General features: G+C 37.4%; 1 protein-coding gene across 12 annotated transcripts in view; it reads right to left on the reverse strand.

Moving 5' to 3' along the window:
- The window catches only part of DGKB (diacylglycerol kinase beta), a 398,861-nt gene that overhangs the window by 345,844 nt on the left and 26,427 nt on the right, over window positions 1-26,590 (reverse strand). For 4 of the 12 annotated variants that reach the window (XM_065051206.1, XM_065051200.1, XM_065051203.1 and 1 more), the window contains exon 1: window positions 9,421-9,588. The exons of 1 other annotated variant lie outside the window; for it this stretch is intronic. The gene's annotated coding sequence lies outside the window, so the exon portion shown is untranslated. Of the gene's footprint in view, window positions 1-1,751; window positions 1,974-6,326; window positions 6,445-8,843; window positions 9,137-9,420; window positions 9,589-26,590 lie in introns of those variants that run through there. 7 more of the 12 variants (XM_065051201.1, XM_065051196.1, XM_065051199.1 and 4 more) reach the window with 5 other exon arrangements.

The following is a 26,590-nucleotide window of genomic DNA, read 5'->3' on the forward strand; positions in this document are numbered from 1 at the left end:
CAGACAGACTTGTAGTCTGATCCAGTAAAGCCAGCCTTATGCTTCTAGGGAGAGGGATGAAGAATGATCCCATTCACCTGCCCCAGCAATAATGCCTTGCCTTGACATGAATATGAATGAGTCACAGAGAAGTTTAAGGACAATGTTTAGAATGTGACTCCACAAAAACTAAGAGTCCAGACAAACTGATTAATAGTAATTATTTTTCTCCGGAAGGAAAAAAAAAAAAAAAAGTAAATGCTACAACATTTACCACACTCTCTAATGCACATGTTCACTTTCCACATAAATGGCACTTACTTGCCACAAACATTGGGGCATACAAACAAAAGGTTTTACTGGCAACACGTATAGTTTTCAAAAATAACTAGATAATAACTAATAACTAGATAATAACTAACCCTTTAAGTTCTAACTGTGCTTGCAGGCATTTATGGAGTTCCACTGCAACCACACTGAGGAATGTAATCTGCATTATCAACTCTTCAGAAGAATCCATCTACTATACATCCATTTTTTTTTCCCTGAAAAACTTAACAACAATATATAAGGTCTTCACATCATGCTGTTTACATGCATTTTAAGATATTTAAGTGTATTATGGGGCATTTAAAATATTAAGACAGAAAGGATATGTTGTCATGAACTGCCTTTCTTTCCCTTCCCTGTTCCATTAGGTTATCCAAAAAATAAGTATTCAGTGAGATTTGTGCTAAATTTGCAGAAACAATGGGAACATTGTTGAAGACAAGGTAAGACTAAGTATTATCTTCCCTTTTAGAACACCCACAGGTTGAAAATCATCACCACAGTTATTCTGCCATCAGGTGCTTGCTTTTTGAACAGTTTAAAATCTCTCCAAATGCTGTGCTTTGCACAAGGAATCACTCTTTAAACAGCATTACCATTTTTGCATTATTCCTAAAACATTTAGATTGATGTAGTAGATACCGGTTTTAAGAGTTTGAGACACTTAGGTTCTATAAAGGAAGTAGACATACAGGTTGTATTTACAGATGTTCTATATACTTTTTAAGTGTCCACACATCCCTCAAACATAGAGCTGGGACTCAGCCTAAGCAGGATGAAAATCAGTTTTTATATCAACATGCAATAATGAGCTACACACGATTCATATTCATGTGTCTGTATCAAGCATGGTTATCAATGAATATGTCGATATGGAAACACAAGGTTCAGCAATACAGATGATCTTCATACTGGGACACTTGTATCAACTTCCCTGTAAAGAAATGGCATTTTATTCTTTCATGGGTTAATAATTTGCTCGTCGTTTGAAAGAGACGGCATCTGCTCTGCCTAACACACATTTGCATTTTCAAAGAAGGAGAGCAGTAAACAAGACAAGGAGAGGAGTGCTGAAACTTTTCCTGAATAAATTAAAGATTAATAATCTCTAAGGGGAAGGGATGAAGCATTTGAATCTGAATGAAAACTGTAGAACACGCCAAGAAATACGTACAAGAATTGGCAAACTTTTCCTGTTTGTAATGCTCTCCAGTGAAAGCTGGCCAAGAACATAAATAATGCAAGGCAAACCAGACCTTGACCTCACAGCAAATCTAAGGAGTTGTACACCTTGCCAGGATACACAGAAGATTTAGATTTGATTTTAGTACAAGTAAACAAATCAAGAATATCTTTCAGTTCTGTAATTACGGTCATTATAAATCCATGTTTCACAGTAGTTTATTTTGGATTTTGCAAATAATGCTTGTATTTAATTTTACCTTAAGATGGTAGATGAACTAAGGACGAATTACAGGAGTTTTCAAGGTTTCTAGATTATGAACTCATTACTCCAACCCCACAGCACTGGTTAGCCTTTTAGTTTGGGTCCTGGACTAATCATGCAGAATTCACTGTCTCAACACATCATGGTGTGAGGACACTGAAAGGATAATGGGTCCTCTCTTCCTTCAGCTGGACAGCATTTTGAGTGTCACTAATACAGGACCTGAAATGAAAAGGCTTCAATGAGTGACCAGAGTTGATCAGGAATGTGACCTAAACTGAAAAAAGATCAGAGGGAATATGGACCAAACCCTAAAGGAGTGTTCTTTGAAAGTGTAAGATCTTTTATATAGCTCATATACTCTTATTAGATTCCTCTAGAGCTATCTGTTTCTTAAACTCCACTGAAATACGATTTAATATGTCACTGTTATTGGGAAAAAAGTATTTGTATGATTCTAGAAATTCTTCTGTCATTGCCAAATGAACAACCCTGACCTCCAGCTCATCACTCCTGAATAAGAACACTCAGAAATCCTTCATAGAGACTTGAATTTCCTCTTGTTCATTAGAGATACAACTAGATATAAGTATCAGAGCATCCAGCAAGATTATTCTTCTCAACACCAACAGAGACATGTAAAAAAGGGCTGTGTAATACAGTGTAGAAAAATACCCGGATCACTCATAAAAGTAACATCACCAGTTTCTGGATGCCTAAATTATTTATAGAAAACAGCCTTTGACAGAATATAAAGCTTTTCTATGAGTCATTATTTTGAATTCACAAAGGCAAAAAAAATTTTGTAACTGAATATGGTATTTTACTACGTAAGGAACATAAAATAACCACTTGGCATTTTAAATTCAAAGAGGAAGAAAATTAATATTTTTATCAGCGTAATCTACTGCAATAAACAACACCCAATCTTCAAAGATGGGAGGTTTCCCCAGAATCCCTCCAGCCATTCCACTTTCATGAAGAAACCGTTGTGTCAACAGTGCTAAGCCTAACAAATGGCAGTACAAAGTTTTATCTCTGTGTTATACAAAAAATTACATTGTTTAGGTTTGAATTATTTGACACAGAAGTTGCAAGGCTGTTTAAACACAAACCTTTTCATGAGTGCTTTTAAAGTAAAAACAAAGACAAAATGACCCACTGCGCCACCTTAGCACAAGTCATTGTACTACTATAAAATTTTAAATTTACAACAGCATATGAAGATAAACCTGGGAATAGACACAGTAGTTTTTCAGTGTGTGTGACATGTAGAACAAAGTAAAACTAAATGTTTGAGCAAGGCTTCGCATTTTCATTGTAAACCCAGAATTTTCAGAAAATCCCATAATATTCCATGAAAAAGTGTTATTGGAATATTTTCTATCAATAATGAATTAAGACCGAGGCTTTTTTTAATAGAAGCACATCATGGCCATTTTTTTAGGACATAAAAAAGAATGGAAACATTCCAAAGTACTTGTTTATTTAGATATATTTAAAAATAGGTCCTTGGATATTTAACTTCTGGTATGTAGCCCATTCTAAGCAACTACTTTTTTTAAGGCTATTCTACTTTGTGTTTACTTTCAGTAATGCACAATGATTTGATACATTCTTAGGGTTTCAGTTCTCCCTTACACTTTTCCTTCTGGTTGAGAAAATACCCAAGGGTACAATTTATCTCACCCAAAGACAGATGCCTTAAAATTAGACCTTAAACTGTGAAAAAGTCATCCCAGCCCAGCACCCTTTATAATGAACTGAGCGACCTGGATACATCCAGAATGTACTTCAACTGACCTATATAGGTTGCTCATTTTAAAATTAAAATTTCCCTCAGCAGGTGCTTTTGTCTTTCCATTAGCAATCACAAGAGACACATAAGGTAACCAGATGGTGTTTACATACCGTATATAGTTCAGATTAGGCAAATTTATGTATATTTTTAACTTTATCAAAACTTTTAACTCTAAATGATGATTAAATTATCAAAATTTGAAGAAATAGCTAAAGTAAAAATCTTGAGTAAAAAAATTCTAGAAGTAGAAGGAAGCAGTATCCTGGCTTTATAAAAGGGATTAATCCAAGATTTACATTTCTAATCCTAAAATCTTTTCATGGAATTCTCAGGCTTTGGTTCTTTTAAAATTCAGAAAAAGTTTTTTGAGGACTTAACTAGAAAAAGAACAAAAAAATAATATCAGTAGCTATTAAATCTTCTTTTGTATATTTATTCCTTCCTGTAATCATATATTTGTCTGTTTTTACCTACTTCACCACCAATTTTTTAGGTATTTAGTGTTACCTCCCTTCTTAAAAACATCTTTCTGGCCTTATCCTAATATTGTCTCCCATTCAGCTGATAAGTGCAACCATTCATGCAGGAAATATGAGAAAATCCACAAATAAAGAGGCAAAAGATGCCAGAAGAAAAAAGCAGCAGACTCTTGATTCTTGGAATGCAGTGGTTCATACCGCTTATGTCTAGGCCATACCCTCTAGACACCAGATTTACAAGACAACACTTATTTTCCTTTCACAAGGCAAGACAGGAAAGTCTGCTGACTTCACATCATCCACAGTTCTTTCCTGGGCTGACACAGCTCCCTTACTATTTGCCAACTCTATCTGTTGCTTATGTTTAGTTTGCCAAACATCTAGGAACACAAACATGCAAATATGTAACTGCATGAAAAAGCCACATGAACACTTCAACAGTGTTCAGGAATGATTTCAGGCAATTTCCAAACTTGAACCAGTGTAAGCATCAGAAGTGCCCACCTGGAGACACACTTAGACCAAACAGAATAAATTTGACTAGTCATTTTTCCTTTATGCAACATGTTTTAGAAGACAAAGGAAAAAATAATCAAGTTTCCATTATTCTTGCAAGTTCTCCCTGAATAAAGCACCACTACATCAGAATCCTTTGTAATATCCCACATGACAATCCAAAAGAGAAGCAAAGCACCATTTCACAGCAGAAGACTTGCAGAGTTTGATGCACAAAGCACAACATGGACTTCCGTGAAAAATGCATTATGTATCTGTTGGGATTCCTCCTACTGTAAGGACTAGAGAGTCAACTACTAATTACTACTACTGAGCACTAGACACACCATTGAACATACAATGAAAAAAAAAAATCACAACAATTTCAAACCAAATAATCAAACGGTGGCTGAAAACCAACTAAAAAAAATAACAGCATTTGCATTAAATATTTCTACCAGCATTTATAAAAGGTCCATTCCTGAAAACTAAAATCATTAACAGACAGGAAAGAAGTATCTAGAGGTCATTTTATTCATGCTTTATTATAGTAAATAACATACATAATCTAAAAATAAAAAGTTCATCTGTCCCAGCAATTAGAACTTCAATTGATAACACTGAACTGACAAATGTGCTGCAAGTTTGCTTTTCTTTATTTATTTTTTTTTAAATACTTTAGGGCAACACAATAGCGCCAGAGTTGTACATTTACATTCCAAACTGGTATTAAGAGGTTGGACAAGAAATAACTAGCCTCCAAATACTTACATTTGTTAAGCTTTTAAACTTGTGGCAAACTAACTAAACAAGACTATATCCCCTCAGGGCTAAACATTATTCAGAGAAAAGTTCTATTTTGTTCAGAAACAATTAAAAAAGGAAAATGTGTTCTACATTGCATAAAGCTGTTTTGCTGGTGAACAGTTAGTCATCTTGATTACAATAAATAAATAAAAATTTACTTCTTGACTTCCTAAAATGGCCTAAATACCTACATCGTATCATTTCTATCCATAGTAAGAGCATCAATAGTGGAATGAAAATTAGGTCAGGTTGACAAACTGATGATACCAGCTTCAAAGCCCAAATGTATAACTTTTTCCACTCTTGTAGACAAGGTATTAAAAATAACTACAAACATTTAACTCTTTTCAGTGAGCCCCTACATGTCTTTTCTTAAGCTTTCCTCCAGTACTATAAATTGCTGGTTCAGCTATAGCTAGTCCCCAAAGAGAAAATTATTAATAAAATACTGTCATGAAAAACTACAGTTATGGACAAGTAATTGTCCCAAGTCTACTACTACTGTTACTAATTATTTTGTAAGTGCAACAGGAAACAATGGACAAGAGCTCTCTGACTGAAGAAACTCAAAACTGAAGGTCAACACATTCTTTATGTGGAATTCTTGTCACAGATTTTTTTTTTTCCTTTTTATACCATCTCCTGTTGATTAAACTGGCTGTGAAATGCTATAATTCCTACGGAATAAAGCTTAAAACTCATTCTGTGCTGGTATAAGAAAAAAAAAAATGTGAATGATATCCAGAACAAGGCCTGGTACATTTTATTGATTTATTTTTTGCTTGAGACAATAATGCAAAGCTGAACTGGCAACTCCTGAAGCAGGTTGCAAACTTTACTCCATAGCAACAAGAAGTAGAAAGCTGGAATCCAAAATAATGCTTGCAGGAGGACAGCATCCTGTTCTTCAATAGCACTGCACTCTGTTCATGTCTCCCAGATTTCACAACTTAACTTTAAAATAAACATAGATATCTTTCCCAAGTACCTTCTCCTTTCCACAGGTAAAAGTCTGGCTGAAATTCTTTTGCTTGTCCACACCAAACCACAAAACAAGATCTTCTGGTATCGCTCTCCCTCCTGATTGTTGTCACTCTTCAATAATTCTAGATACAGATGGGGACATTTCATCACACACTTTTCATAACAGTCCACAACCCTCACCATGACAAGAGATGAGAAAAGACACTAAGAATAGAGATATCATCCTGTGAAGTGCCCTTTGTGGCAAAGCTGACTTTAACAAAGGCAACATCAGAAATAATCAAGACTTTAAAAGGTCTTGTTAAATATGTGTGCGGAAAACTTATCAATGATCTAATAAAGGTCATAACAATTCAAAGAGAATGAAACATCATGTATTATCTATATTCAAGGAGCATTACACAAGAGTCTGGACAATGCTCTCAGTCATATGGTTTAGTTTCAGGTAGTCTTACAAGGAGCAGGGAGTTGGACCCTATCCTTATGGGTCCCTTCCAACTTGAGATATTCTACGATTGTATGATATATGGTGCTAATATTTGTTAGATTAATTACAAGGCATGACTTAAATCCATTATCTTTCATTCTATAGGTGCTGTTCTCAAGAGCTCGGTGCTACTGTCATACAAGCAAAAGTCCAGTCCAGCTAGCCAGCCAACTGACTTCTAAGTTTTCTAATGCTGACCTAGTACTGACCTTACTCCCAAATGTGCTCTGTTTACACTGTGCTTTATCACAATGTTGCTCTAACAGGTTTCCTACAACTCTTTTCCCATTCTCTTCATTCCTGTTCCAGTGATCTCATTCCATTGGCAAGAGGTACCTAGACCTGTCCCAATAAACTATCACCTGAATAACACTTAGTTCCAGAGCAGAAACAGTGCAGAAAAAATAAAAAACTTATGTCTAGTACTCTTCAAAACAGATTTTAACTTTTTACTTTCAACCTTTGTAAACTCTTATCTGTTTTGATCTTATCTGTTCATTTATGCATTGCTACTAAACACTGTTCTTTGAATGTTTGAGACACCTATAGGTGTTTACAAAAGATTATTTCCATTTGTAAGTTAGAGTTCGTACATATTTCTTCTTCTTAAACAAATATAAAAACGTATATTTTCCTAAACCTGCTTAAGAGCAGCAGCTTCAGTAGTTTGTAGACACCTTAAGTAGATTAACAGATTTGAGCCCAAATATTTCTAATCCATGGCATAAAATATCTCACTTCACATACGTTTCAGACTGTTGAATAACTGTTTTGGGACTTCCCTGCCATGACAAATAACAAAGTACTTTTGCTTTCACAAATGAACAAGGGATGACACAAGCCCCAGGAGGAAAGCACTGCTTCGTGATGCACCATGTTTCTTGATACTTGTTTTCATTCTGTACCAGACACGCACTTCTAACTCTGAGCAACACTGGATTATCACTTAGGGGAGAAACGAACTTATTTCCTGTCATTTTATTCATAAAGCATAGCACAGGTTCTCGGTATGTTTTTGATTTGGGTGGTTTTTTTGGACGTATAAGGGCTTTTTAATATATTTGGAAGTATTATACCATTCAAATGCAAATAATAAAAACTATTACCTTGCCACATTAGGCCATTGGACCTAAAGGGGTGTAGAAGAAACATATAGTGGCTTTAAAAAGAAACTTAAAAGCCTAGTTCTCCTGCAAGAAATATTAGTTTTCCCCATTCTGTTGTTTTGCCTTTTTTTTAATTTTATAATATAGATTTTATAAGCTCATATCATCTGCTTTTTAAAGTTACACCAACCAGATAAAACTGATTTTGAAAATTAATAGAGTTCTCACTAAATTTGTAGAAAAGCAGACAGAAAGAAAAATTAATTTAATCTGCTTCTTTAGGTAGAGAAAAAAAAAATACTGATCAAGTAATCTTCTGAGAAAGCCTTTCATCCATTTCAAAAACAGGATACTCAGAATGAAAAATGTAATTACATGCACTCCCGGCAAATAAAACTCTTTCCAACAAAATGAATCACAACAACACTGGACCACACAAAACAAGAATAAGCTCTATCTGAATTGACTTCAGACATGCAAAAGTTTTGTCAATTACTACAGGATTTTTAATTCCCCCTTGAAAAGACCCTTGGACAGTCAGTCTGTCACATCGACACCCAAAGTTTCAGCAGACCAGCCTTTTAAGTGTAAGTTTGCGGCCGCATCTTTTGTTTCCTGCACGCCGCTGTTCTCACCCCCACTGCATGCTTCAGCAATTCACCGATTCGGACCCGACTATCAATGAAAATCCGAGCAGCATCAGGACACCGACTGGGGTTGAGCAAAGTGATGTCGGTCAACGAGGCAAATTGGCATTAACTGGAAACCAAAGCCACGAGTCGTGACAAATTCGATACAGTGCGGTTAGCGACAACTTTCTGCCCAGCCTCTCCACGACGTCCACACACACACACGCACATAGATACACGGCCCCCCCCCCAGCTCCGCGAATGCAATCAGTTCAGCCGCCCAGCGACTCGCAACTTACTGCAGTGCGATGCAGGCGGAGAAAACGCACGGCCCTAGGATGCGAGCGAGCCCGGCGCCCTGGGCAGCCACGGGAACCGGCCATCCAGCCGGGCGACCGCCAGCGACGGCGGCACCGCCGCCAGTCCCCCCCACCCCCGCGCCGACTGCCGCAGCCCAGCGCGCCCGGCCCCGCGGGGCCACTGCCGCCCTCCGCCCCACTCCCCGCCGCCGTCCGCGGCGCAGCGCGGAGCCCGGTAGCCGTTCTTCTCCCGCGAACAGGCAGCCACCGCCGGGCCGCCCGGTTTTAAGCGGCTGTTCGCCAGCTCATCTCCCACCCCCTTTCTGGCCGGGCGGCAGGGGGGAGGGGACAGGCGATACACACACATACACACACACTCCCGCACGCAGCCCCTCCCGCCCCCCGCGCAGCTGTGATACCTGTTGTCCGGCGCCTGCATCCCCCGGGCGCCGCCCGCCGACCCCGCGGCCCCGCACCCGCTCGGGCAGTGGTGCGGCAAGACGCGCGTACAGCTCCGCACCCCCTACCCCCACCCCAGCGCCGAGAGACGTTGTCCCCGCACCCGCGCAACACTTACCCAAAGTTTACCCAGTCTCCCCGCCGACGGTGGCCGCGCAGGGATGCCAGCCGCCCTCCCGCCCGCTACGAGGCAGCGAGGCTGTAACACAACGGCCGCGCCCGCGCAGCCGCCGCGGCGCTGAAAGGCTGTGCGCGGCCCGCCCTGCGCACCTGCGCTACGCCCGCCCTCGCGTACCTGCCGCCCGCGGCTGAGCGCGCTGCGGCGGGAGGGGGAGGCGGCCGCGGAGTGGCTCCCACGCAGGTGCGCGGGCACTGAGCGGGCACTGCGCCGCCGGGGTCCGCGGCTCAAGGGCGCCGGGGCAGGCTGCTCCCGCACCGCCGCGACTCCGGCCGGTCCGCGACAGCCGTTGTCCCCGGGCGAGGCCGGCCCGGTGACCGGCTCCGCGTCCAGGAGCCGCTTCAGCGGCTGCCAGCCGTGCCCGGCTCGGGAGCCTCCATTTGGCCGTCCCTGCAGAGGGACCTTCACGAATCTCGCTGCTCGAAACGCTGCCCTGTTCCCCCGCTTTCCGCCAGCACGTGTTTGGGAATCTCAACAACACAGCTAGGGCCCGTAACCAATTTGCAGATTTACTCGGAAAAGAAAAAAAGAGGAAACTGAGCAACAATGGCATGAAAATCAACGTATTTATACCCGTGCCTTCCACTTAGCAAGACACAGAACAAAGGAGCAGATCAAACTTTCGCTGACAGGTTCTCAGTGTGTTTGATGGCGATTTGTCTTGACCAAAAGAAATTGCCTCGAAACACTGTCAGACTTCTAAGCAGTACAAGCGTTGCCAAACTTCCATTTTCATGGGGTTTCAGGACCCTCAGATCAGCCTCAGAAGATCAGCTGGGATGCTGCTGGTTTGGTTAACTATAATGACTACTAATTCCTATCTAAATTGACTTTGTTAATGTATGACATTAGAATGACTTCAGCTTTGAAGAGTGTTTAAGGCAACCTAGATGAAATTTAGCACACAGCTAAGATTTTTATATAATAATGATAAGACCATAGAAGTATGAAAATACAAAAAAAAAAAAAGTTACCAAGATTTTTTGTTTATTTTGTAACTACATCCATTTTTCCTTTCTGAAATCTGTATTTAAAGTGTTTGTTTATCACAGAAGTGCTAGAAATTTTTTGAATCCTTTTTTATTTGAGTAACTATGTAAAGCCTTACCAGCTGGATTTTGTTTATAAAGTTTTTTTGGGGTTCTTTAAGGAGAATTTCTTAATTCACTTAGGATACTGTAAGTGGCTTCCTCAGACTACATAGTACCTACTGTCCATGAATTAGCTTCTACATAACACAGTAAAAGAAATGTAACCGTTTAAATTAGCACATTTCCAAAACTCATTAACACTCCAGCTTTTTCTTTAACAAGCAATTTGGATATAGAGATTAGCTTCAAGTGTAAAAGTAAAATGTATTTTTATATTATATAATGCAATAAATACATATTTATGCCATACACTATGTGATATAAAGGCATTCACAACTAAAATTTCAGTGTGATATAGCTTTGGTTATCTGTAATAACCTCACTACCTATAAAAACAAAATCTGTTTATCTCTCTTTATATGCACACAAAACCAAAATTTAAAAATAAATAAATATATATATATATATTTGGAAAAATGTGGTCTATTAGGTGTAGTATAAAACATATTAGCCTTTGAATTCCTATCCAGTAGTCAACCTTATCCATATTTTTCCAAATGGCTGCTTCATAGTAGCACATGATGAGTACTTGGCTTTACTCTCCCATGTTTAATACACTGTTTCACTTTAGAACACTGATTTCAGGAGATTCTTTTTCTCCCAGGAAAATAATTCAGTCTCAGTATATTTGAGCCTCAAGTTACTAAATATGGATCAAAATACTGAAGTACAGTAAGTAGTTACTTCGTTGTGATAAATCATTCCAGTAGAACACAAACATTTTATAGGCTTTCCAATAATATGGTTGATCTAGTGGTTCGGGGGAGAGGGACCTGGTTTTAAATGACCATATTGCCTTAAAACTTGGTTTCAAGCATTCTCAGTTAGACAAGGTCATAATAAAGTAAAAATCGCTAGGTGAAATTATGTTCACAATTAAAATATTTTTTAATATTGTACATAGCTTTCATATACTCATGTAAGTTGGGCCTTTATTGTTCTTTTCTGGTGCAATATTGAAGTGTCCAACTTCAGTTCCTACTGAAATGGAAGAGGTCTAGCAAGTTTATGTGCACTGTGGAATGACAATTCCACTGACATTTATAGCTTTAAAACTCAGAAGTTAAATTTGAGGTCTTGCGACATGAGTAGGAACATTAACCTTTTCATTAAACATTTGATTTGCTTTGGAAAAGCAGCAACCCTCACACAGGCCAAAGCCAGCTTGCTACAGCTGCTCTCTGAAAAATCAATTTAAAATATGTTACACTAAAGGGACATTACAATTAAGATTTGTTTGTTTGTTTGTTTGCACTGGAATATACTTAGGTAGACCACTATCCACATGTCTAGCCTCAGAAACATGGATGTGGAACATGCATGAGCATAGGTCAAGGGTGGGGGATAGATAAAATATGGGTGATGGCTAAAAGCTGCTTCCTCAGCACAGAGCTCGGTGACAGTGTTTGAGAGTCACACATTCACATAAGCAGCTTTGTTCTGGTTTCAATGCAAAGCTGTGTCCTGTTCTAGAAGCAGGATGCTGCCCAAACGGAATATACTCCTGTCCTCTCCTTCTTTAATCAAGCTCCTACTATAAGCAGATTAAAATATGCAGAAAGTTTGTCTCTTAACAGCTCACTCCCTCACAGCAAAGAAAATAACAGATGTCTAGAATCCACAGCCAGAATTTTAAATATTACATTTATTATACTATATTCTTAGATCTGTGTTTGGATATTTAAATAAGTTGTGTTGCTAAGCACAACTTTAGGTTGCTCATTTAACAAGACTTTATTATGAACTCAGGGCCCTAAATTTTTATATAATTTACGAAGGAAAAAAGCACCAAACTCAAGAACCTTGACAGCAAAACCAATTCACAGTCTCCAAGATTTTTTCACAGAATCACAGAATCACAGAATCGACTGGGTTGGAAAAGACCTCAGAGATCATCGAGTCCAACCCTTGGTCCAACTCTAGTCCGTTTACTAGATCATGGCACTAAGTGCCATGTCCAATCTCAGTTTAAAAACCTCTAGGGACGGCGAGTCCACTACCTCCCTGGGCAGGCCATTCCAATGCCTGACCACTCTCTCTGTAAAGAATTTCTTTCTAATATCCAGCCTAAATTTCTCCTGGTAGAGTTTAAGCCCATGCCCCCTTGTCCTATTGCTAACTGCCTGGGAGAAGAGACCAATCCCCACCTGGCCATAACTTCCCTTCAGGTAGTTATAGAGAGTGATGAGGTCACCTCTAAGCCTCCTCTTCTCCAGACTAAACAACCCCAGCTCCCTCAGCCTCTCCCCATAGGTCTTATGTTCAAGTCCCTTCACCAGTCGTGTTGCTCTTCTCTGGACCCGCTCCAGCACTTCAATGTCTTTCCTGAACTGAGGGGCCCAGAACTGAACACAATACTCCAGGTGTGGCCTCATCAATGCAGAGTACAGGGGAAGGATCACTTCCCTTGTCCTGCTGACCACGCTGTTTTTGATACAGGACAGGATACCGTTGGCCTTCTTGGCCACCTGGGCACACTGTTGGCTCATGTTGAGCTTTTACTTGTTAATGAGAAGTTGCAACAATATAAATCATCTGCAGTCATTGTGTATTAGTACTTTTGGGAGAAACAGGGTTCAGTCTTCCAAATCTGACTTCAGTGGCTACATGACTGTACAAAGTCACAGGTACAAACTGTTGAAAAGTAGTCTAAGTCCATGTGAATTCAGCTGAGATAACAGCAAGCTATATATAAAGAAATTCTGATTCAGAATATATGGATATCAGAAGCAAATACAGTGCACCAAATTTGTTAAAGAAAAAAGAATCCTCTCAAAACTTAATTCATCGAACTTAGGCAATTCTTGCACTTTATGAGGGGTTTTGTGAAAGAAATGGAATATAGTGATAAACCTCATTCACACAGTATATCTATACTTCATGTATTTTCGTCAGGAAATTTCAATATACAGTGGAACTGTACTACTCCCTCACAGAAATACCAAATTCACAGGCAATCGGCAATAAGGATCTAAACAGGAATCAAACTTTTTGTCAGAAATAATATCTTTCATAAATCATGCTTACATTACTTTATATAAATTATTGTAGTGATAAGGATATCACTACATCATTGGATTAGCACTGATACACATTTCCTTGATTCCCTAACTGCTACACATCATTTAGTCTCACTTGTGGCCCTGGGAGAATCTTCTTGATGAGTCTTGATGAGGGTGAGTCTTCTTGTAACACTTTCTGAGGCACATGAAGGAGAACAGGGTGAGTAAGAACACTCAGCATGAATTTACCAAGGGTAAATCCAACCTGATCAGTCTGACTGTCCTCTCTGATGAACTGATTGAACATATGGATGAGGGGAGAAGAGGGGATGATAATTGTTTTGGCTTTTGCTAGGCCTTCTACACTTTCTCCCACAACATTCTTCTGTCCAAGTCGGGATGTTACAGACTGAATGGATGGAAACTAGATGAGTAAGTAGCTAGTTGGACACTTGAGCTCAGAGGGTGGTGGTTACTGGTCTGTACTAGTTCCTGACAGCAAGTGGCATTTTCCAGAAATCTATCCTTACATCTGTACGTATAAAAGATCACATCTTTATCAGTGACCTGGAGGACACAAAGGAGTACACATTCTTCAAGTCTGCAGGTGAGACACACAAATAGGGAGGACTAATTTACATGCTCAAGGACAGAACTGCTGTCGAGAGAGACTGAGACATGCTAGAGGAATGGACTGATGGGAATGTTATGAATTTTGACAAAAACAAATGCAAATCCCTGCACAGGGAAAAAAAAAAACAACCCCAACCTGCGGTGATGGGTACTGGCTGTCTGGGGAGCAACTCTGTCAAAAAAGCCATGGGGGCTTTGGCAGACAGCAAGGTGAGCATGAGCCTGCAGTGAGCCCTGGCAGCAGAGCAAGCCAACACCATCCTGGGGTATGTGAACAGGAGCACAGCCAGGAAATAGCTCAAGGGCTGTTATTATCTCCCTACAATCAGTATGTTAGAGATCATACCTTGAATACTTGTTCATAGCATAATTATGACTGAAAAGGCTCCTAGGACACCTCTAGCAAGGATCAAACGTGAGATCAGACCAATGGGCTTTATTCAGTTGGATCTTGAAACCCTCAAAGGACAGAATAGCATGACCTCTGTGGGCAGCCTGATTCAGTGCTGTACTGTCCTCATAGGGAAGAAGATTGTCCTATATCCATTTCAGCTCACTTCTGTTACCTCTCATCTTCCCACCATACATAACTATGAAGAGCATGTCTCTGCCTTCCTGACAGACTCCTCATGGGTATTGGGAGGCTACTGTTAGGTGTCCCCACAGCTTTCCTTTTGCCAGGCTGGACAAGCCTAGATGAGCCAGTGATTATATAGGTTGTTGTATGAGTGTAACAATGCTTGAATTAATAATGGATTTGTCTGTACTCTGGTTTTATACTATTATCTCTAGTACTTTAAAGGAAATAATGGCAAGTATAAAGAAGCAAAGACAAATGTGTTACAGTGAAATATCTTTCAGTGAATTTATAATATTCTTTTCTTTACAACTTACTCTCACCTTTACCTTACTCAGTGGGAAGATTTTCAGATGTATCAGAGGTCAATGGGTTGGCAAGCTGATAAAATTGACATGAAAGGTACCATTGATCTCAACTGGATGCAGGAATGAGCCTTTAGTCGTACTAAATGAGAAATGTTTGTTCGGTCTGAAAATATGCTATTTACTTAAAGATTATCTAAGAAACAGATGTCTGATATTTCACTCATTCTGAAACTAAGACTATTAGGCAATATACAAATTCTTTAGTATTGTACTGGGCAGGAGGTTAGAGGCAAAATCCATTTACTACATATTTCTTGATGTAGTATTATAGCAGTGACATGCATATTTTTTCACTACATTTCACTACATATATATATGCAGCATATAAAAAGAAGCATATGAGTAGCAGATGTTTAAAAAAGATATATTTATATGAAGTATCTCAAATATGGATTTATATTTTAAAATGTTTTTAATACATTAATTACCATCTGTATGTTTACTGAACTGTCTCAAGTGTGTGAAGAGATATGGCATGTCCTTAAACATTTGCTGAATCTTATCACATATTACAGAATCACTTTTTCAACAACCAATGTAATTTGTTATAAGAAGGCTTTTTCTTTTAAACTTAATTTAACAGGAATCCAAGTGTAATACATTATCTGTTGAATGGTAATAATGAAAAAAACCTGATTGCCTAAAGTATTAAATTTAGATGCTTTTAGTTCATTGGATGCATCTTGTGGAAAGATCATTCCTGTTACTAAAATACAAAATTACCCTGGTTTTGTCTGGGATAGAGTTAATTTTCTTCCTAATAGCTGGTATAGTGCTGTGTTTTGGATTTCGTTTGAGAAGACTGTTGATAACGCACTGATGTTTTAGTTGTTGTTAAGTAGTCAAGGAAATTTTCAGCTTCTTATGATGTGCCAGGTGCACAAGAAGCTGCAAGGAGGCACAGCCAGGACAGCTGACCCACACTGGTGAAAGGGATATTCCATACCATAGAATGTCGTGCTCAGTGTTTATCTTGGGGGATGCTGGCCAGGGGAACTGGTGCTCAGGAACTACCTGGCCGACAGATGATGAGCAATTGCATTGTGCATCACTTGTTTCATATATTATTATTGATACTACTATTATTATCATTGTTATTATTATTCCTTTCTATTAAACCGTTTTTATCTTAACCCAGAAGATTTACCTGTTTTCCAGTTCTCTCCCCCATTGCACTGAGGAGAGTGACATGGCTAGTGAACTGCTGGGTGTGATGCTTAGCTGCTTGCTGGGTTAAACCACAATTAAAATGAAAGGCATACTGAGGAATTATTGGTTTTGTTGTCTTCCTCTGTTTTGTAAATGTTCTTTAAATTTTCCTTTGCTTATGTTGCTTATATTTAATATCATGCCTGCATATGTGCTTCTTGCTGGTAGATCAATGAAGGGCCAGCAGTAAATGTCATGTCTTAAAACGTAAATACTTAGAAGAAATTTGTAAGAATCATCTCCCAACACTATTTCTGATGAGAGGAACAAAACAAAATGGAACTGGGAACAGCTACATTTGCATTGATTTATGAGTTGACAGAGGTAGCTTGGAACAGAATGTGTACCTACTACAGCAGTGGTATAGAACTTTTACAGATTTTTATTAAACGTGGAATAATACAAAGTGGTTTATGACAGAGAACAAAGATGCAGGCTTGCAAAGACGAGAGAGAAAGACAACAGTTGACTACACAACAAAGGAGTCAATAATAAATAACAAAAGGGAGGAAGGATTCATGGCGTGAATTTAATCTAAGAATTTCCATTAAAATATGCACTGTGTGAAACATAAAATAAAACAGAAACATTTTCTTGGTTGGTGCAGCACAAGGTAAAGAACAGAGAAGAAAATAAATACATAGAGAGCTAATGGTATTAGTTTTCCTCAGCTTAAAAAAAATACCCCATAAAAAGAGGATCAGAAAAAAACCCAAAACCAGTAAGAAATTATTTTAAAGTATAGTTGAAACTAAAACCCACACATATGCCTGTCACTCACTATATTTGAGCATAACTTGTCATAAAACAATCAAGTGAACTACAAGAATTCAAAACCTGTATCTCTTAACTAATTAGATCTAACTAATTAGGCCTGTGTGATTTTCATTAAATGTGTTTAAGAGATAATTTTTTTAAAAAAGCAATACAGAGAAGGAAATATACTATGTTAGTATGCCAGGCACATATATCAGTACTAACTTCAGTATACCTGACTGCAGAAAACAATTAATAGCAACACCATCAGCATCAAGACTTAAGGTTTGGGGTACATATTCAAGGAATACATATATGATTATAACTGAAAGTGAACAGAACTTAAAAGCAAGATAGAGGGTTCAAACTTAGAAAGCTGAAATAAATTAGAAAAAGTTAAGACGACTTATCTGTAAAAGGAAATTGAAATAAAATAAATAGCAGAGAAGAAGAAAGAACTAATTACATTTAATTACTTTAAGAAAGGTTTTTCAGAGGGCTGACAGAATGAAGTCAAAGAACGTCTCCAAAGATGGTTTATATCAGTGAAAAATAAGTAGGAAAAGCAGAAAAGGTGGGCTTAACAATTATAAAAAAAAAAAAAAAAGATTTTTTTTTTCCTGAAGTTAGTAACAAGGAAGCCACCAGCCATCTTCAAAAAGAAACTTTTTGTATATTCAAGGCAATTAAAGAAAGAAGATAAATCAATAGTAGCAAATAGTGGCTAGGTAGCACCTGCTCTATTTGTGGCCCTTAAATTTCAGATTCTTTTATAATTTTTTGTGGAATTTATGAATATTTTTTTCTTTTTCTGAAGTTGTGTTTTGTTGAGAGGTTGGGGATCTATTTAAATCAGTCACACAACACATTTTATTATAACGTAATAATGGATATTTTGCTATATCTAAAATAGATTAGGTCCCTAAAGAAATATACTTTTTACTTTAATGTACCTTGTACTGCTTGTTTTCCCCACTGATATCTTTGTTAGAAGTACTTATATGAAATACACACATCAGTGTTACATTGCAGATACTTCAAGTAACTAATTTTTTATATACGTGTTTGGTTAAAAGTTAATAAACTTTTTATTTTTTAATGATTTCTTCTATGCTCACATTTTTAATATGTTTTCAATAGGCAGTTGAAAGTATGTAACAAAAATCATATTGCACTCACTTCTCTGGGAATAGATTCACATACAAATTCCAGGGAAAAATTTAGCAATTTATCAATACATTTTTTGTCCCTGTATTTTGTTTTAGAGTACATGCTATTTAAAAGCTAAGTTCTGTTCTACTTGCACTGTCACAGCTACCAACATAGTTTATTCTAGATTTACACCATACAAATAGTATGAAAATAAAGGGAGCAGTTTTTGAGAGGAGCAGGATCCTGTGAGCAGAGCAGTCAGTGGCATGCTCAGATACTTGTGTTGTATACTTAGTTCTGATGTTGCCCCATTACTTGACTTTGACATCTAGGATCTATGCACATAAAACTAGCATTGTGATTTAAGACTGCAAATTTTAAAATCCTCCCTTAATACTACAAAACCAAAGTATTCAGTCTGAAAAAAAACCCCTCCTGGCTCAAACAGTGTCACTAAGAGCAGGTTGCCCAAGGTTGCCTGGCAGTTCAAGTATACAATCTGAGTGCCCCTGTTCAGACTTCTCATCCTAAAGCAACACAAACTTGCAAATCTTACCTCACAAGAAGATAATGAATCACCTTCACTGCCTGTGAACACCAACCAACAAAAAAAGATTAATTTGACCAAACCCCCAGCAATGATACTGTACCACTATTCCCCCAGAAGGGCCAAGAACTTGATTGTATTTTCTTTATTCTTCTGAGGCACAGGATGGTTTTCCACCTAGGGGGTCTCTAAAACCATGTTTTGAACTGAATTTTGATACAATAAATTTTCTGTTCTTTAACTCAAAAGAAGCGACAGAAACAGATGCCATCAAGACCAGACTGAATGGTAAAATTCTGGTTTAGGGGGAGGTGGAGGCTTTGAACCCCTTCAGAAAAGGTTTGAAACAAATTATTCTGATTTTTATTTTGTCACTTTCTCATTCTCTTGACAATTTTGAAAAAGAAATGGTGACACTTTTGAAGATGTGAATACCTGTTGGATATGCTCTGAAAGGTCTATCAAAGAGGTTTGAAGGACTATGTATGAATCTGGTTTTAGCTCTAGTTCAACTTTTGTATGAACTCTCTCAAGTATGAAGACTAGCACCATTATGGATATGTGAATATGTGCAACTCTATGTTTCTAAAAAGTTTTAAAGAGCAAGAGGCATTGAATTCAGCATTAAGCAGCAAGATGCAAGAACCACATTCTTGGAATTAGATTCTAAATGTTTGCCTACATCATCTAATCCATCATTTGTACTATTTTTAGAGCAAGCCTTTTTTTTTTTCTCCTTATATGTGTTTTACTTCTCTAGACTGAAATTATATGTAGCAGAGAGTTTCTGTGATGTGAATACTAACATGGTAGCCATCACAGTGGAGTATCAAATCTGGTTTGGTCTCTAGTATAAACTGAGTCCATGGCACTGTGTATATTCATCCAGCTTATATAAATTCCAACCTTATAGCTATGTGGCAAAGGAAATGTTTGCTTCTAAAAGCTAAATGAGACCAAAATCAGGTAACCAAACAATAAATACAATACATGCATTTGCTACTGCCTGAATGCAAATCGTAATTACACCCTTTAGGGTAATTATTGTATACTCAGACTTTGACTATATCAACTAATTTAATGCTTCCTCCATTTTCTGTAATTGCTTTAGCAGTTTTTATTATATTTTAGTTTTAATATCTTTGCAATGCTGAGTCTGTTTCAATGTATAACAAACACTTTGATGAGCCCTTATTTTCAAGACTAGTTTCTCTGTCTTGAATGAAATTATTGCTGCCTGTCTGCTAATATGAATAAACATGCACAGCCCATCTCAGAACACAAAAAACCCAGTCCTGATGCTGAAAAATTTGCTTATTTCTACCAGTTATATATTCCGGCTTTTTATCTGGAAACTAACTCCTTGATATTGTACATTTGCATATGTATGAATAGTCATCCACCTGCATACAGTTATTCTTGGTGCAGTGTTTTAGCTCTTGTGAGTAGGAATTTCAGACCTTATCCACCACTTTTTTTCCTCTATTGATTGGTCCCTAATCCTTCTGTAGGAGGCTTCACCTGACATAGATACTGAGGAAAGTAGGCCTGGTGGAAAGGAAAGAGAGGTGTCATCCTGCTTGACAATTCCATATAGTGCTGCAGCCAGCAGAGCTGCTGTGATGTATGTGGCTTTGGGGTAAGGTATAGACGGGAACTCCTCCAGCTCCTCACCTGCATTACCTTCAGAAAATGTAAACGCGGCTTGCAATTACCAAAGTCCAACTTCCTCCTTCTGTTTTTTTTTTCTTTGTAATTCTGTGATGGTCATTTTAAAGGTACAACACAACTTTTTAAGAGATGAGTGTAAACTCAGGTTTTATTCAAATGGTACTGTGCTTTTAGAAATAGCTTTCAGTTTGCTTTTAACAAAAGTGATAGAATATTTCATGAAAAATTCATTATTCTCAAAGCTGTTTTTAAAGTTAGAAAGACTAAGACGTGTAACAGCATCTTATTAACTAGTCCCCATTTGATTTAGTGGAAATGCTGAACTTAAAATAACCGAAGTATTGTTACAAACGCATCCATGCTCCTTTGTACCATTTTCCTTGATGACAATGAAACAGTTGTTGATTTGTATTTGTGTATGTCTCTCTGTTATGGTTCCTCTTTAGAACTCACTTTTTTCGGACTTAATGTAGTACTGAACTTTGCGCACAAGAAGGGCAACATTTGGCCACTCCATGCTATCCTTCCTGTTCCACCTACTAGAAGCCACTGGCAGAGATGAAAAGACTCAGATGGGTTCCTCACCAGGGACTTCATCCTATGAGAAGTGCAGAATGCAGAAAAAAAGGCAAAGGAGGAAAATCAGATGGAAAATGCAGTTTTGTAGGCCTGCTGTATGGTCTTGCTGTTGTACCCTCTAGATTCTGTCTGTGATGCAAGCTCAGCACAGCAAGGGCGATCTGGAGACTAAGGAATTTAAACATCGATGAGAGCAGTGGCACTTCATACAGAGAACCCTAGTAGTCCTCAGGAATGGATTAGCAGGGAAATGTAGATACTACTCATATCTGCTTGCTATTAAGTTATTTTAAGTTACCAGAATCATAATATGTTGCAGTGAAAACATTCTCACACAACATAGAATTCAGCAGTGATACAAGTAGCAAGTATAGAAATTAGAAAGCAGGAATAACAAGGAAAGTACTTTAGTTAGGTACAGGGAAATAAATGAAGTAGTACACTTGGAAAGACCAGGAAGTAGGCTATGATGGTCTTGATATATTACAATTTTTAAATATGTTCAAGAGCACTTCTGGAACAACAGTACTTTTGTATAGCATTAAGTAGTGTAGTGTGGTATACATTGCCAAGAGGACTAACTGAAGCTGGAAGTCTTCTCTAAAAATATCAATTAGAGAAATGTGTTCCTCGTATATAAAACTCTTCAAAACATATGATCAAATACCATCATGACTAGGGAGGGTTTTGGCTCAGCTTGTCTTTAGCCAGGTTCAGGATTCTCAAAAAAAAAAAAAAAAAAGAAAAAGGGGGCGGGGAGCGGGGGGCGGTGTGTGTTTATGTGGTCCTGCTTCATGTTGGATCTGTCTTTGAATAACGTTTTAATACAGTGGTCAGTTTTAACTAAATTTCATAAACAGTTGGGAAGAACAGAAGAGCAGAAATCTCAGGGATGATAAAATCTTATAAATTTTACAAAAGTCAATATCCAAGCAAGTAAGAGATACTCAGTTTAGCACATTGAATGGGAAAAAGGTTTCAGCATGAGCGAAGCAGTTATCTATTCTGTTCAGACTGTCAGCTGACCCACATGCACACAGTGGGAAGCAGGGAGAATTTGGGTTTTTTCTGTATAAGAATAAGGATTCTAATATTCACAGACCCAGTGCAAGGTGTGTTTGAGACTGGAAGTGCTAGAGAGGTAATGCCTGGCATGAACCATTTGGAAATGGAGAGGAGAATTTGTGAGACTGATGCTGTACAAGCACTCCTGTAAGGGCTTATCATGGTATTGTACAGTTACAGCACAGGCTTTCCAGAGACTCACAAATCTTCGCAGTTTTTTCATGATACCACTAAGGACTTGTAGCAAAGCTGGCCATGCAATGACACATTTCCATTTTAAATAGAAATGTTACAGCAAAACAATTTCAATATGCAAAGACAACCATTAATTGCTTAAAGCTGCTACTTAAAGAACTGAGCTACTTTCTCAGCCTGAGGGACCAAACTATTCCCACAATAGCCAAATTTGCAAATTTTATCAGAAGAGAAAGCACTTAAGAGTTGATTCTCCCCTTCTTAAAGAGAAAGCACCCTATATTTAGAAGTAATGCTGAGCTTTGATTAGACTGAAAACAACAGCAAATAGTTATAGTTTAAAAATCCCTCACTTTATACTGTTTTAAACTTTTTAATTAGATGTCACTAATCAAGTAGAAGTTATTAAATTATACTATTCCTGATACATTGGGAGAAATTAATCCATTTTCATGAATACTCATGAAGAAGGGTGGTGTGTTTTGGGGTTCTTTTTTCATCATTAGAGGCTACAGATGAGATCCTAGATATATGAAAATGGAGAGATCATTGTTAGCTAGTATTATAGAAATGTACTTTAATCTCATTTTTAGAAAAAAATTAATCCAATAAACTATATGCAAAGAGTAATGAAAGATGACCTTAATAAAGAGGTCAGAGGAAAAGCTGAGGGATGCAACCAAATGAAATGACTTGTATTAACTTTCCATATTTTTAAGAAACTAAATAATGAGAGGAAACAGAAAAATAGCCTGAAGACACCAGAGGAATGGAAAGCTTGTTTTATGAGTTGTAAATTAAGGAGAATTGTGAAATAGAAAGGAAGATAAGGATGTGAAGAAATTCCCCAAGTTAGAATGCTCTATCAGTCTGCAATCCCTTTTCTTAATAGTCATGTTTCAGCTAAAAAAAAACCCAAAACCAAAATCAAAAACAAATAAAAACCAACTAACAAACAAAAAATAACAACTCAAACAAAACAGTGGGTTTGGTATGTATTTTTTTTTTAATATATATAAGGCCCAATAGGAGGTTATGCAATTTTAGTAATAGTAATAGTTGACATTAGAAACTAGTGCAGCAAAACAACTGAAGAAGTGAAGATACACAGTCTTTAGGAAGCAGGCAATGAAATGTTACTTATCCTGAGGTGAACAGTGCTGAGAAGCTGTAAACTATAGTAATGGGACAAAATTGTAGATATTGCATCTGCATAAAAAATATGCAGCTCAATAAGAAGTGTTTGATGTTAGTTATTAAGAAAAACAACTTTGAAAATCACCTTCTTGCTAAAAGGCATTCAGAATAATTGTCAAGGCTGTGGATCTGTAGTAGCAAGTGATGCTGCAGTTTGAAGCATTACAATTTTCCCAGCTGAACTGATATAATAGATGAAAAATTCAAAAAACTTGCATAATTCAGAAAAGAACTAACTCACTAGCACTGACTCTAAAATCACTTGCAAGGAAGCAACACTTTGGTTTGCTGATGCCTTAGTCCTGTATTGCTCTTTAATGGCACAATGAGCTGTCAATTGAGATTAAGTTCTTTGAAGGGGTCTTTTCATTGAATTAAGCTTCTTAATAAAAGTAATTACTTTCCTAATTCCCCACTGGGCTATTAAAATATAATCCAGTACCAACTGGAGAAAAAGTAGCATCTCAATCACTTCAACTGATATTTGGAATGGGCCCATAACATCAGAACCAAAGCTGTGGCCCTGGCAAAATAATATATACGAAAGAATAGGACTCAATATGTTGCAGAAAAGAAGTAGAACCAAGAATTTAATAATCGTAATGCAGAAAGAAAATTATTTCATTGTTTAATTATAATTATGTTCTCCTTAAATTGATACATTTTCAAAAGCAAAGAAAACAAAGAAAAGGAAGAGCAGCAGCTTTCTCTTGCAGTAGTTAGATCAGATAGCTAAGGGCAAGTATATTCTACTAAGCCAGCTAAGAGAAAAGCAGATGAAAGCAAGTTTAATGGTCTTATTGAAATGTTGAAATTTTTATTCATGTAATAGTAAGCCCTTCCTGAAATTTACAGTTCCTAACAGAGATAATGTCTGGGCAAAGAGTTTCCTGAATTTATAGCAGATTTTACAGGTCTATCTCCATGTGCAAATTTGGTGCTGTGTAACAACAGCTGAAAGATTCTTTATGTTTTTGTGCAACTAGCAAAGCTGGGCTCCACTGCAAATATTCAAGTGATTCCTGTTGAGAAAACGTATCCTGGGAAAAGCACACTGGACACTGATTAACAATGAAAAACACTGCACAGTCATGGAATATTTTGCCTTTTCCCAGACACTCATGTTGACCAAACGGGTGTAGATACTTAGTTCCTGTGGAAGAATCAGCTGCTGCTTTAAAAATAAAAAATAGGTGGGTTGCAAAACAATTGGAAGCTTTCAAGGTGCTTGTTTAATTAAATTAGTTATTAATTTTTATTAAGAATCACAAAGATTTTGTGATCTAAAACCCAGGATATTACAGTGAGAATCACAAGATCTTTTCACATCCTGGTCCTGATGCTGGTTTGCAGGATAACTCTGAGATTCCTGTTTCTGTTACCTGAGTTCTGCTTTTCCACTCATTTGTCTGGTATAAATGCGAATTAGGTGGAACTGCTTCTTTCTGTGTAGCACCTAGCATACATGCAGTACAATTCACTGTAGGCTTATGAAAAATCTGGTGAGACAACTGAGAGACACCCTGCTAACAGCACTTAAATAACCAAAAATCTAGCTTTTGGAAGTGCATGCTGCCACATAAGCCAGAGAGGATGGTCTCTAAGTTCTTCCTGGTTTTCTCTTTACAAAAGTAGAAACACTGAAAATGGCAAGTATGAAACCACATACTTAAACCCATTAACTACATTTCTATTGGATTATACTGAAATTTCCTTCCACAGAACCATTACAAAGAGTTGGCTGAGCAAACTACTCAGAAATACAGTAAGAAGATTTTTGTCTTTGTAGTTTTTTTTTCATTTTGTTTCATCACACGCTGCCTTTAATATTTACATTTTGCCCTAATGCTTATAATTAGAAATCAGATCTATTTCAGTATAGCTTATGAGCAATGAGTAGATTTTCTGCATTAGGCCAATTGCCACATATAACTGAGGAGAGAGAAAACATGAAGCACAGTTAAATAGAGTAATAGCCCTCTTCTTCCTTGGACAGTATATGGAATGCTCTCTTAAGTTGTCCTCATTGTGTTGAAGTTTTAGCTATAAGCAACACAGAAAAATACTTAACACAGTACATAGGTTTAACTACAGACTTCTAGTGCAAGATTTGCAATAGACTGCTAGGCTGCTGAGTATTCAAGCAATAAAGTTGCTTTGAGGAAGTGAACATAAAGTAACATGTATTTTATATTAGATGATTATACCACAGTATGTTCCATAATCAGCTTCACTGCTGCTTCATTATCTGTTGATAGCTATACCAAAATAATTTGTCTTGCAAAATGAATCCTCAGCCTTGATACAAAAGTAAATGTCTAGTTTTATTATTCATGAACTAACAATAAAAATTGTTTGTAACTAGGAGAAACAATGTCCACCTTAACTAAAAAGTAATTTCATACATTCCATTTTAAATGTGCATGTCATTATCAAAATTCTCTCTTATGCCAGCTAATTCATACATCAGAAATGCTACACACAGTCTGAACAGAAACATGCAAGCACCCATGAGATACGGATATAAAGTTCTCCTACTTGGCTACATGTACAGCCTAATCTTAAAGAAACACTTCGTGCATTGCTAGTAGTTAACATCCTTCTGGGTACCAGTCAGTATATATTTTCTTATTTTAAATTTGTTTCTAAACAGGGAGATTCTTACTGAAGGATTCTTCTAGTATTTGTATATATATCTTGTATGGGTTTCATTCCACTTCTGTATATTTTCAGTAGACCTTGACTGACAGTACATATTTTGTATTTTATGTATATATAAAGGCACCCAATTAAACTGCCGTAATTTGTGAAGTTACATTACTTAGCGGCATTAAGATAATTGCACACTGTTCAAGAACTACCCTAAGTTCAAAATTTTATGAATTACATACCTATTTACCTCTAAAAGTCTGAGCAAATGTCCTTCTCTTTTTTAAAGCATACTGTTTATCCAAAAATTGAAATAAAATACAAAACATGAGGTTTGCACACCAAGTTGAAGTGAAAGC

The sequence above is a fragment of the Columba livia genome, chromosome 2 (genome assembly GCF_036013475.1).
Source record: "Columba livia isolate bColLiv1 breed racing homer chromosome 2, bColLiv1.pat.W.v2, whole genome shotgun sequence".
NCBI lineage: Eukaryota > Metazoa > Chordata > Aves > Columbiformes > Columbidae > Columba > Columba livia.